Genomic DNA, 13,612 nt, shown 5'->3' on the forward strand with positions numbered 1-13,612 from the left:
GAGAGTTTTGGGGAGAGAATTTTAAGAGTGAGATACGTGCTTTGGTTTGTGGAGAGGGAGTGAACATATTTATACGGGAGTGCCCGTAGAGAAGTAGTAGGTTACTCCATTTTCCAACGATGGTGATGTCATATTTTTAGAGAGGAATGATGGTGTTGTTGCTACTTTAGGGTTGATGATCAATCAGCTCCATATGTCGGTTCTGTTTTTATTAGGCTCACCGCACATTATTTGCCCATTCTAAGCATTTGCTTCAATTTTCTTCTTCTCACAGGTGGTCAAGGTTTCCTTTTTCGTTCAAAGCAAAATGATGAAACTTCATTTAAAACCAGAAAATACAACTCTCAAATAGGAAAGAAGAGAATCCCAAATTGCAATACCTTTAGGCTATTTTTGAATCACGAGTCATGGTAGATTTTAAGTTGGCAACTTCTTTTTGCCAACCAAATAAATTTTTCCATTTTGGGTCTAACTAAATTTGGATCATGTGACAAGTTTTATGCAGTTTTTAAATCACATTTGCAGATTCCGGATCGCTAAGCAAGCTCCCAGCATTATTATTTCATGGCACAAATGAGACAGGACTAACTTCCTACCACCATGATGTATCTGGTTAGTAAAAGATAGAGACTTTAGTAGTTAGTACATCTATATCTCATTCATCGTCCCGGGGGTCCAATTATTTGTGTGCACAAATTTATTTGACATCTTCGTCTCGCCAATGCACATGAAATTCACGAAAACTAGAATCTACTAAGAAACTCGTCCGTGTCCTTTCTCCAACGATTCCACAAAGACAAATAAACTTGTAGACTTGATTGACTTCACTTGAAGTTTTTCATAAAACATTCATCTCTGACAACACTAAATGTTCCCGTATTTCCTTTGCCCTTAGAAAAGATATCACTTCGTAATCTTCACTATTATTATTATTATTTTATTTATTTTTTTCATTAACGGGAGATCGATGATTACATGAAACTAGTTGGAAGCCTAACAAGTTAGGCTCCAACGACATACTACTACATTAATTGAACAAGTTGTTGTGCTAGCCTACCAGGGGGCCTCATGGATAACCTTGTCAAGGGGAGCCGAAACGGCGGACTGGGGGGCGAGATTGTGGCACAAGGGGGGCAAGCTAACAACACCTTCCATGTTAATTCCTGCAATGTTACGCCATTGGGGACTCGAACCAGTGACCTCCTGGAGCGCATCGCCTTTGGGGAACGGGGTTGACCAGCTGAGCTAGGGCCCGTTATTATTATTATTATTATTATTGGAAGCCTAACAAGCTAAGCCCCAACGACATACTACTACATTAATTGAACAGATTGTTGTGCTAGCCTACCAGCGAGCCTCATGGGTAACCTACCCAAGGGAGCTGAAGAGGATGGAGGCTGAGATTTTGTCATAATGAGGGCAAGCTAACACTACCTTCGATGTTAATTCTTGCAATATTATTATTATTATTATTATTATTATTTAGTACATAATAAAAAGAAGGATCAATACATATCGGTGGAAACATTGGTAGAAGGTAACCGAGCAACAAGCTGGACCCCAACACCTTTCTGAATAACAATGGCTAATCTGTGAAAGAGAGAACTACTTATTTTGTAACTGACATTATGCCTGGCAAGACAGTTTCTCAACCGCTTAAGAAATAAGATAGTGTCTTCACCAAGTTCACTTAAAGTAGTGAATGCCAATACTTTGAAACCATAGCCATGTTATGTGCATTTGTCCAGATATTTGGTATTTTTGCGAGTGACAGCAGCATGGATAACATGACTTGGAGTGAAAGTACGAGTTCTAGCACTTATGAAAGGAGAAGCACCTGTGACATCAAAGTAATTAAACATATTTTCCATCTTCCCAATTGTAGACAAAAATATCAGCGGGCTTTAAGGCGTTAGCATTGTCGGAAAGAAATCCTAATGACACTTCTTTTCTTGCCACGACACTAGCTTTATAGCACATATCCGCCATAACGTCCCTCACCATATCATGCCGAAATTTGGGACCAACCTCGCTAGCACAATGTATAGCGTGATCCCCATAGACGTCTATAGGTCGTCCATAGATAGAACACAATCTGTCTTGAGCAAAAAATGGTATACCTAGTTTTTATTGAAGGACTACACTAAATTGTCTCGGCCCAGCTGAATGATTCAACCCACTAATAGAAATGGCCTTTAGAAAAACCATAGCATGTACCTTCCGATTACATTGCCACAAAATGGTTTCACGGTCATTCAAAGCAAAGTTGGAGGTAAGAGTATCATTCACAACACCAAAGTAGATGGTTGCCAGAGACTTCATATAATGGGAGACATCATCTTTGATGTTGAAGTTGGAACTAGAAAGCCCACAAGCTTATAAAAATAACTGCATAGCATGTTCAAACTTGTGACAAGGGTCCGAAGAAGATGGAAACTTCAGGAGGCTGTTCTGCAGGTACTGAGTTTGGGCCAATTTGAAATTATCAGTGTTGGAGTCTTAATTTGTACTAACATTTGTCTTAATTTGAAATTATTATTATTATTCATCACTAATTTGGAGTCTTAATTTGTACTAACATTTCACTCCTTCAAAATAATTGGGACCCAATTTGAAATTATCAGTGTTGTCCGGTCAAATCCCTCACCAGAATAGAACCCGACTTTTAATATTCAAGAGAGAACCCATTTTATTTCTAGTCATTTTATTTTGTTTCTACGCTAAGTCTCACTATTGCCGAAAGAATATGTCTAATCCATTCCCCATTCTATTTTTATGCTAAATCTCACTATTGTCTAGAGAGAACCCTACATTAAAATGTCTAATCTAATGAAAATTTCCTCAACAAACGTTACTAAGAACCATTTGAAGAATTTAGGATACCTCGTAAGTCAAAATTATGACATGATATCATACGGTAATCCATTGACACTTAAAACTAGGGTCCGCATTGCCGTATTTGGATGCCACTTTTACGTGAATGAAGTTCTCCAACAAACTGGATCCAAGAGTGATGATGCACCAGAAATTCACGTTGTAACAGTAAAATCGTGAAGTGCATGCCAACTTTTGATTCTCTGGGGAATATATTATCATTGTATTATTTCTCTTTACCTGACTATGAATTGAAGTCCATGAACATTAGTTTTGATTTGAGGATGCAAGTCTTGAAAAGAAAATCTTAGTTTTGATTTGATGACTATTGAGAAGAATTTTATGATAAACTCAGACCATCATTAACCGCGGAAATTACAGGGTATTTGCTGGAAATGTTGATAGCTGAGATTTAGATTCACACAAGTCAGACCATCATATTACTTTAGCCATTATAGTACTTTCAACAAAAGTATTTTTAACCTAGCCACGCATAAACAAATGTCGAGTCAGCTAATTAAAAAGTAACAATAAATTTTTTTGCTAACTTTCGATCTCTAGCAGAGGTAATCTAAATTAGCAGTTTTCATTGGGGAGAAATGCAAAATATCCCGAAAATAAATCATGTTATTCATTTTCTTTTTGAGAAAAATCTAAATAAAGTTCGTTAAAGTAATACCTTGATTGTAATTCGCCAATAGAATATATTATGAGACCAGAAAATTCCATCCAAACTCCACTGATCAAAACTTAAATAGATGGGGCTAGAATTAAATATAGGCTCATGTTAACTGCGGTGTTCGAAAATAAATTTTGTTTCTAAGATAATTATTTTGGAGATTTTTTTATCAGAATTCAATTTCCTGCACATTTCTCTGAAGAGTGCCATTCTGAGGTGATTCGTTAAGTAGTTAAAGGTTAATCTCACTGTCATGTATGCTAAAATTATGTCCCTCAATACATTAATCTCAAATTTAACTCAGATTAAAATATCACATGAACAACCGACAAAAAATGTCCAAAAAACCAGACTCTTCTCCCAAATGTATTAATCTCCACTTTTTATTATGTGTGAAAACTCCAAGGAATCATTTAATATATGCTGGTAAAGTAGTATTGGCTACTTCCCTAAATTAAGCCGTATTAATTACAACATAGTGGATATTTTTTTTATAAAAATAATAATCGATTTGCATGAGTATTAGGCTTAATTTGGTATTGTTGTAATTTTTGTAAAAAAACACTTTTTCGATATGCGTTGTTGTGTTGTGTTTTGAGAAAAAAACAGTTAGACGTTTGGTAAAATATTAATTAAAGTTAAAACTAATTAAAAAAAAAACAAATTGTGTTTGGTAAAATATCGGATTCAACCACTGCTATTGCAGGAAATGACAAAAACAGACATATCTCTGCAAATAGTTCTATTCAATTTTATTGGGTTTAAAATGAGTTAATTTTTTCAGTATTACATATATATATATATATATATATATATATAAAGGTCCTATGATTAAGTTCGCACAAAGTCCTCCTAAGCTCAGGATCTGCTCCGACTACATCTGTTCAAAAAGGAAAAATCTGTTAAAAAATGGTTAGTGTAGGTGCCCGCGCAACTAGCATTAAAAATGGTAAGAGCAAATGTTTTGGTGAGAAGATCGAGTTAAATATCAAGTTAAACCCACGGTTAAAAATCAAATGTTTCGGTACAAATTTTTCTACACCACGGTTAAGCTCCGACTACATCTGTTCAAAAAGGAAAAATCTGTTAAAAAATGGTTAGTGTAGGTGCCCGCGCAACTAGCATTAAAAATGGTAAGAGCAAATGTTTTGGTGAGAAGATCGAGTTAAATATCAAGTTAAACCCACGGTTAAAAATCAAATGTTTCGGTACAAATTTTTCTACACCACGGTTAAGCTCATACCAAAGATCAAATTAAAAATTAGACATCATTAGAAGACTAAGAAGTACTTGGGGAAAATATGGGTTCGGCTCCTTTGAAGCATATCTGGGATGGAAAAACTCAAAACGGCTAGGGTTTCAAAGTTTTGGTCAGAGCAAATGTTTTGGTGAGAGAGGATATGTCTAAGCTTTGACTAGGGGTCTGTATGAGATTTTTTTTTTTAATAAGAAAATATAATGTGAAAACACCTTACCACAAAAATATAAAAAATTTACAGGAACCATTACACAGATAGTAATAACAATAGAAATTACAGAGATAAAATGGATAACTGGAAATCACAGAAATATAGAGTAACTAAAATAAACTTGACAACTAAAAACTCTAACGGAATTTTCTACCGAGTGAAATAGAAAGTGGAACCCACTCAGTGCATTCCTAATCCAAATGGTTTACTAATAGTTTCTATTAGTTAGCCTCTTCCTTCTCTCTTCCACATCCTCTTCCCTTTCTCAAAAAAAAAAATCTATAGCCGTCTTGTTCAGATTTGGTCCTTTTGGACCAGATCTGAGCAAGAATTCGTTTTCTTTTAAAGTTTTTGATAGTAGGTAATTGAATAAGATGTTTTTACATCGTTTTTGGTGTCTTTAACATATTTCTTCGTCGTTTTGGGACGATTTTTGTTCGTCGTTGTGGGACGAGTTTTTCAAGTTTTAATGGCCAGTTCGTGGCTTGCTATTCTTGATTCAAAAGCATCAACAATTCATCACGACGTCGCTTTGTATCGGCATCCGTGTTCATGTGGATCGGCAAATTTACGGGCAAAGTACTCCTTTGTATTAGGAGCATCTCTTATTGAAGAAGAAGAATACAATCAGATTAAATGATCGGATTTTAATTCCGGATTTACCATCATCTCTCCCTTATACATAAAATTATTTTGGATATCTTTGTTGTTTATTACTCTTTATCTTCGCGATCTATTTGTAATTGATGTTCTTATCTGCATTAGGGTTTTGATTATTTTATATTTTGATGTTTTTGTCATTCATGTAAGCAAATGTGTAATCACGATTTTGATTTGAATAAATTGCGATAAGTTGATTGTCCAAAAAAAAAAAGATAGGGGGCTTTTATTCAGCCCATTGGTTTTCCTCTCAGTAGCTGCTTTCACAGGGATAGCTCGGTTGGTCTAACGACACCATTTTTGTTGTCTTTATTTTGTTCTTACGAAATGAGATGATTTATTAATGCATGCACTAACATTTACAAGGGGATATCTTTTTATTTCCTGCACCCGAGTTAAGAGGGCACATCATTATTCTTCTCTATAGTATTCAAATTAATAATGTCCATAAGGATGGTTCCATTCCAAACCCATATTCGCGTGGCCGAAGGTTAGCCCATCGAACTTGTTATCTAGAGACGAAAATTGAGAAATAATGTTATTACTCATAAAATCATCAATATATTCTTGTTCCAAAGATGATAATGACGATGAAGTAGGGAATATGGTATTAGTTGTGGGTTGTTGTTGTCGCTGATATTTAGTAATGGCACTACTCATCATAAAATCATCAATATCCTGTTGCAATTGCAAAGACGACAAAGATGAAGTTAGCGACATGGCAGTAGTTGTGGGCTGTTGTTGTTGCTGCTGATATTGAGAATGTTGTTTCATTTCCATGCAAAGTGGGCCCACAAAGTGAGCTTGTTGACACTGCATGCTAATAATCTCTGCTTGACATTTTGCTAATTGAGCTTGAAGATCACCAACTTGTTTTTGTAGTTGATAAATTGTTCCGGCACAACCATAAACTGGATTTCTTATTCTCCAATTCGCTTCGTAAACCATACTACTGACTGCATCAACTCTTTGGGACTCGGAAAACTCCTAATAAATAAAATTTAGGAAAAAGCTTATACATCAGAAACAAAACTAAAGCTACGAACTAAAGTTTTGATTTTAGATAATTACCTGTAGCATTTTGGTGATATTGCTAGCACCAAAAACCCTATGAGCAGTAGTAAACTTTAAGGGTTCAGTTGGTGGAAATAAGGAGCTAGTACACATTTTTCACCACATCGTCGACGAAGGATTTTACAAGCAACACAGGGAGTTATTACTACTTGAGGAAGAGATGGAGCTGGTGATTGAGTATGGATGTTGGTGGCAATGGAGGTATCAGTTGATGAACCCATTCTGACAAAAGAAAAGTACAGAGTTTTGGGGAGAGAATCTTAAGAGTGAGATATGATTGCGGAGAGGGAGTGAACATATTTATAGGGGGAGTGCCCGTAGATATTGCCTCGGTTCTCGAAAAGAGTTACATTCAATTTGACATATTTTTAAACTAGAATGAATATATTACTTTCGCAGTGACGTAGTTTTTTAGGGAGGAATGATGTCAATGCTGATTTGCATCTCGACTGCGTCATTACTAATTAGAAATAAGTCAAGATGGAAACGACCAAGAACCATCATTCAAACTAGTACTAGGATTATAGAGATGGTTTGCGAATCCAAAATTAGCTAAATATGTTGAATGGCATTGATACTACTTTAGGGCTGATAATCAACCAGCTCCATGTGGTGTTTTGTTTTTATTAGGCCGACCGCACATTATTTCCTCATGCATTAAGCATTTGCTTCAATTTTCTTCCTTCCCACGAGTGGTCAATTCTTCAAAGCAAAACGTGGAAATTTCATTTAAAAACAGAGAATATAGGTCTCAAATATGAGAGAAGAGAATCACGAATTATATTACACGTTTACGCTGCTACTTGTAGTCAATCAATAAATCGCAATCACGAATTTGGACTAGATAATAGGTTTTGAATCTGGAAATAAATTTTAAGCTTAGTGGCAGATTTTGATTTACTTGGAAATTTTGGAGCTAGAGAGCAAATTTTGGATAAAAATGACACATCTGGGATCAAGATTATTTATACTTAATCTCATTGTCTTCATCCTTTAAGCAAGCTCCCAGCATCCGGGTAATAACTAATAAAACAACTCGAGGTAGGTTGGCATAAACGAGACAAGACTAACTTCCTACCAATTCTTCGTCCCATGGGTCCAATTATTTGTGTGCACTAAATTTATCTTCGTCTCGCCAATGCACCTAAAATTCACGAGAACTGGAAACTACTAAGAAACTTGTAGACTTAGTATAAGTATTGATCCACTGATGTTGAAAGTTTTCTTAAAACATTAATTTCTTCTTCATCGTCACTAATTTGGAGTCCTTGTACTAACATTTCACTCCAAAATAATCGGGACCCAATTTGAAATAGACCAGCTTGATAGAGTAGTAGTTTGATTCATTTAAAGAATTAAAGGTCACAGGTCAACTGTGGTCATAGTTTTCGCTGGAAAAATTGGCAAAAAGGGATGCATGCTTAGCTCGATGTGGAGGAAAATAGTGAACCAGAAATTCAAGAGATGTCCGAATTTGTTAATGCCAGATGTTGATAGCAAGTCTCAGTGCAGGAGTTTGTGGAAGAACGTAGTGAATATGGTTCTAGTTGTTCAACAAATGACACAGTTTACGGTGGGTAACGGAAAAGGGATAAGGTTTTCGAAGGATAAATGGCTAGATAGAGGGAGACTTCAAGATTTATTTCCGGTTATTTTCAAGGCGGCCAAGGCGAAAGATGCGTCAATAGCTGATTTGATTGTGAACAATAGATGGAATTGTGATTTCAGGAGGGCTTTCAATGCAAATGAGAGGTTAGAGTGGGACTTGCTTAGACGTGATTGTCCCGTTCCAGAGTTAGGGGAAGTTGAGGATGAAGTGCATATTATGGAGAATTTTAGTGCCAAAAAGTGCTACGAGATTTTGACAGGTAATTATCCTCCATGTAATTTCGATTCTGATTTATGGAAGAGCTATATTCCAAACAAGGTAAGCTTCATTCTCTGGGAAAGTTTTCATGACTCTCTCCCTACTAGAGACATGTTAGTTCATCGTGGTATAAGTATTCAAACTGATTTGTGTGTTTTTTGCAATGATGAAAGAGAAACTTCTGATCATATGTTTCTACACTGTCCGTATTCTTTTGCGATATGGGATTATTTTATCAAGGCTTTTAAGATATCATGGCCGATGCCAAGAACTTTGTTACAATTTTTTGAAGATTGGAATACCAATGTGCTTAAAGGAAGAGGAAGGAGGTTTGGAAGATTATTCACTATGCTATTTGTTGGATATTAGGGAAGGAGAGAAATGGGAGAGTATTTGGTGGTCGCAAGAAAAGTATTGCGGAGAATATTGATCTTGTTAAGCAACTTGTTGTCTTATGGTCTTGTGACTCAGAGTCTTTTAAATTTGTCCCTCCTAGCCTCATTTGGAGCAATTGGGAAACTCTCATGAGAGAGTGATTAGCTTTGTCATTTGTATTTCTCTTTTTCTCTTTTAATATAACCTTTTGTTCGGAAAAAAAGAAAAAAAACCCAACATGACCTTCTTAATATACCCCTTAATTAATTAATATACCCAACAAGACTTTCTTAGGGGTATTTAATTAATATACCCTTTAATTAACTCCTTGCCAGGGGTGTTATACTTTCCTTTGGTGCAATTTTGGGGTTTTTCTTTTGGTTCCAGTTCTCCTTGTTGTGAAATGTCTCATTCTTTTCTTCTTCTTTCTTTTTTCTTTGTGAAATGTCTCTTTGAAATGATATACTTTCATTTTATTGTTTTTCTTATTCGGCATAGCTGGGCTCATTTCGCAAAATTAGGAGATATAAATTCCCTACCTCTGCCTGCACTATGAACAAAAGGAAATGTGTTGTTGTTGTACCAGACAGTGGAACACCTTTTTTAAGCGATATTGTCCTTTGAGTGATACGCTAATATAGGAAATAATATAAGAGAGTCTATATTTAGGAGATACGCATATTAAGTTGCGAGAGTTATATTAGGAATTGAGTATCTTGAGTATCTTGAGAATCAAGTCTTATGTCGTAAGAACCAAGTCTTGTGATTGTATAAATATCCTGAGGAATTAATGAGAAAGACACACCAAGATTATTATCAATGTAGTCTTTTATGCTTCAGCGTTTATGCTCTCCTCTCTCTTGCTCGATCCTTAACATGGTATCAGAACAAGGTGAGAGGGAGAGAGAGGAGAGGAAGAGAATTAGATGTTTTCATAAAGAGTTTTGCAAAGTTGGAATAAGGAGAAAAAAACAAAAAGAGGAAGAGGATCGTGCTAAGTTTGATGATAATAGTAAGCTGAGAAGAAGGCAGTCTTATGTCGCTGCTCCAAGACTTGTTGAATCAAGAAGGAAAGAGAGTTCGAATTTTGTTAGGGTTCGGAGCTAACAAAAGATGGTGGATGTTGTTATAAAGTTTGGAGAAAATCAGTGACAACTAATAGGGGTTTCCAAATTCTGGCGAGATATAAAAGAACATCGGATCAGCGAAAGATCCGCGTAAAGTTATCAACATAGTTTTTGATCAAAAATAAAAACCTGAGAAGTTCTGATGAGATGAAGAAGACGTTGCGCTGCTATTTCTGAAGATTGAGAAGGAATATGGATATGGAGGTGATCGTTCATTGACAGGCTTGTGTTTATGGTAGTTTTTGGACGAGAGAAGACATGGACGTGCTGCTGCCATTGACGATACTATGGAGCTCGAAGGGGACCGAAATGTCCTTAAACTACGAAGATGGGACCGAAATGTCCTTAAACTACGAAGGGGACCGTAATGTCCTTAAACTTCCGAAGATGGGACCGGAATGTCCTTAAACTTCCACTGTGACCGCAATGTCCTAAAACTATGATTGGAACCGTAATATCCTTAAACGTCCGAAGGGGACCGAGATGTCCTAAAACTACGAAGATGGGATCGAGATGTCCTGAAACTACGAAGAGGACTGAAACGTCCTGAAACTATGAAGAGGACCGTAATGTCCCTAAACTACGAAGACGAGGACCGATACGTCCTTAAACTACGACGAGAACCGAAATTGGCAGAATTTTTCACAAAGATATTTGTGAAAGCTTAGTTTAAATTTCTTTTGTCCAAGATGGGCATTCGTGATCTACATGCTCCATCTTGAGGGAGGGTAATAGGAAATAATATAAGAGAGTCTATATTTAGGAGATACGCATATTAAGTTGCGAGAGTTATATTAGGAATTGAGTATCTTGAGTATCTTGAGAATCAAGTCTTGTGTCGTAAGAACCAAGTCTTGTGATTGTATAAATAGCCTGAGGAATTAATGAGAAAGACACACCAAAATTATTATCAATGTAGTCTTTTATGCTTCCGTGTTTATGCTTTCCTCTCTCTTGCTCGATCCTTAACAGCTAAATTGAGCCAAAAAGAAGAAGTAACGGTGATAGGACAGTAATAAGGACATGGGAAGGGGCTATGTTATCTACTGTTTAAAGTTACGAATTCTTTTTTTTACCTAGGTTTTATATGTAACATTCTTTTAAGCTAGGGACTATTTTAGTCAAAAAGGACAAATAGAAGTGAACTATCATGTGATCCAGTAGCTTCCAGGTTCCCTTTTATAAGGGAGATTGCGGATTGAACCGTTTTGTAATAAGCCTAAAATCCTAATTAAGCGAATGAATTTAGGAGTAATTTAGGAACCACTGTTTATGTAATCAAAAAGAAAAAGGAATAATGAGTGTTTTTCTGTCGACGCCAACTTCTATATAGGTGGCCAAGGTGAAAAATAGGACGTCGTAAACAAAACTAGTCATAAAAATCTAAGGTGATCAAATTTGTGGTACAAAAACCCCACTCAAATGTTGTGATCCATTAAAACTCTATCGTAAAAAAAATTAATACAAAAACCCCAAATTTTTAAAAGTTGATACAAAAACCCCAAATTTAAATGTTGGTTTCATCAAATTTTATTTTGGTTTCATCATAAAATTTGATGAAACCAACATTTAAATTTGGTGTTTTTGTATCGATTTTGTTTTGATGGGGTTTTTGTGTTACTTTTATTTTGATGGGTTTTTTGTGAAAGGTTGGTGACACCTCTAGAATTATAATTCGCGGACCGTGTCGTAAAACTAAAACTAGCTTAAAATCTCTTTCTGATTGTATCAGTAAGGATATATTTTAATCGGACTTACACAAATGTTCTAAAGAGGTAGGACCCGATGGTTTCATCATTTTTTCTACAAAACCCAAGCGATAATGTATTTGAAGCTAATTTTTTGGTAACATGTTCCTCTTATATAACTCTACATTCCTAACAAAAATGAGAGCATTCCGGGACGTATAAGACTACCATCTACTATTTTGAATACCAATCACTGAAGATTAACAGTTGAAATTAAATTTTGTGGATGGTGAAGTTTCATATACCGGAATACTCTCATTTTTTGCAGGAATGTGGAGCTATATAAGTGGAACATATCACAAGAAAATTAGTTTCAAACTCGTTTTCTATTGGATTTTGTAAAAAAAATGACGAAACCATGTCATGATAATATCAATATAACCATGTCATTGGATCCTCGCCCAATTCTAAATCTGTTTTAGTTAGCGAGTCGGATAAGATTCAAGGTCACATTTTGCTCGCTCTTAACAAAAGTCATTCCATTTCACTGTTAAATGTCATTGTTGTCCAATGTCAAAAGATTCCCATTTTTTTTCAATGAATCAATGCTATATCTCTCACTATTGTCACATAGACACCTCAAGCTAGGGTCCGCATTGACTTATGTGGATGCCAATTTTACGTCAATGAAGTCCTCGACAAACTTTTTCCAAGTCTTAAACCATCAATTTCAGGTTGATTAATTAACCAAAGTTTGGTATCAAAATTCTGCATTATGAAGATTGCCAACTAAATTATGCTCCGGAGCGCTGCATATGGGTTGCACAATAGATAAGTTCCGCATGCATTATCGGTGATCCTCATTCCTCATTAGCAACGTTAATATTCAACGTGATTTGCCAGCTAATTGAATTCATTTTCAAATTTACACCTCCGTTTTCTCTTTTTTCTTTTTTGCCCTTTTAGTTTTAAGATGATGTTTACATATCATTGAATGTGTCTTAACTTTTTTTTTTCTTTAAATACGAAAATCTCATTAAGGAAAAGAGAAAACTACATTATTAAGGAGTCATCTGTTGGTGCTATTTTTATTTTTTTTGATCGATCAAAGAGAATAGATTAAAAAGCACACAAGCCGTGTGCAAGCGGATTACAACTAGAGACGAGCGAAAAAACTCGAAAAAACAGAAACCAGACAAAGCTGAAACTAAACAAAACAAATTTCGAAGCACACAAAGAAAACCAACAGTATAAAACCCATCTTGTCGGACCTTAAAAACACAATGAAACTTGCAAACCAAAATTAAGAAAACTACCTACTATCAAGTAGAACACTCTTCAACACCCTCTATGGTTAAGTCGTCATGATTCTTTGCGAGATCATTAAACATGTCTTGACGATCAATTTTTCGAGGAGGAAAGTCTAATCCCAATAAAAAACCATAGTCCAAAAGCTTAGTTGATGATATGTTTCTAGGGATTCCAGATTTTTGGAGCTTTTTCTTTGTTGTATTTAAAGTACCAGTAGAGAACATACCTGTTGCTTTAGCTTTTTACCTTAATTTATCTGAAGCCCCAAGAACTGGCTCGGACGATGATGGTTTCATTATGCTTACCTCCGAGTCTTCCAAAGCCAATTGAGAAGTGGAAACCTCCTCCTGTTCTTCGAAAGCATGGAATCTATTATAATTTTCAAACCAGGAGGGACTGACGGGTCAGTAGACGAGGTACTTGCCGCTTCCATAACCTGTTGAGCATTTATATCCACCTTATTGCCTTCCTGAGCCTCCTCAAAGGAA

At 35.8% G+C, this 13,612-nt stretch overlaps 1 pseudogene; it reads right to left on the reverse strand.

The window, feature by feature from the left end:
* Nucleotides 1–6,117: 6,117 nt before the first annotated feature.
* LOC113311656 lies at nt 6,118–6,977 on the reverse strand (annotated as a pseudogene).
* Nucleotides 6,978–13,612: the final 6,635 nt, after the last annotated feature.

This window comes from Papaver somniferum, chromosome 9 (genome assembly GCF_003573695.1).
Source record: "Papaver somniferum cultivar HN1 chromosome 9, ASM357369v1, whole genome shotgun sequence".
Taxonomy (NCBI): Eukaryota; Viridiplantae; Streptophyta; class Magnoliopsida; order Ranunculales; family Papaveraceae; genus Papaver; species Papaver somniferum.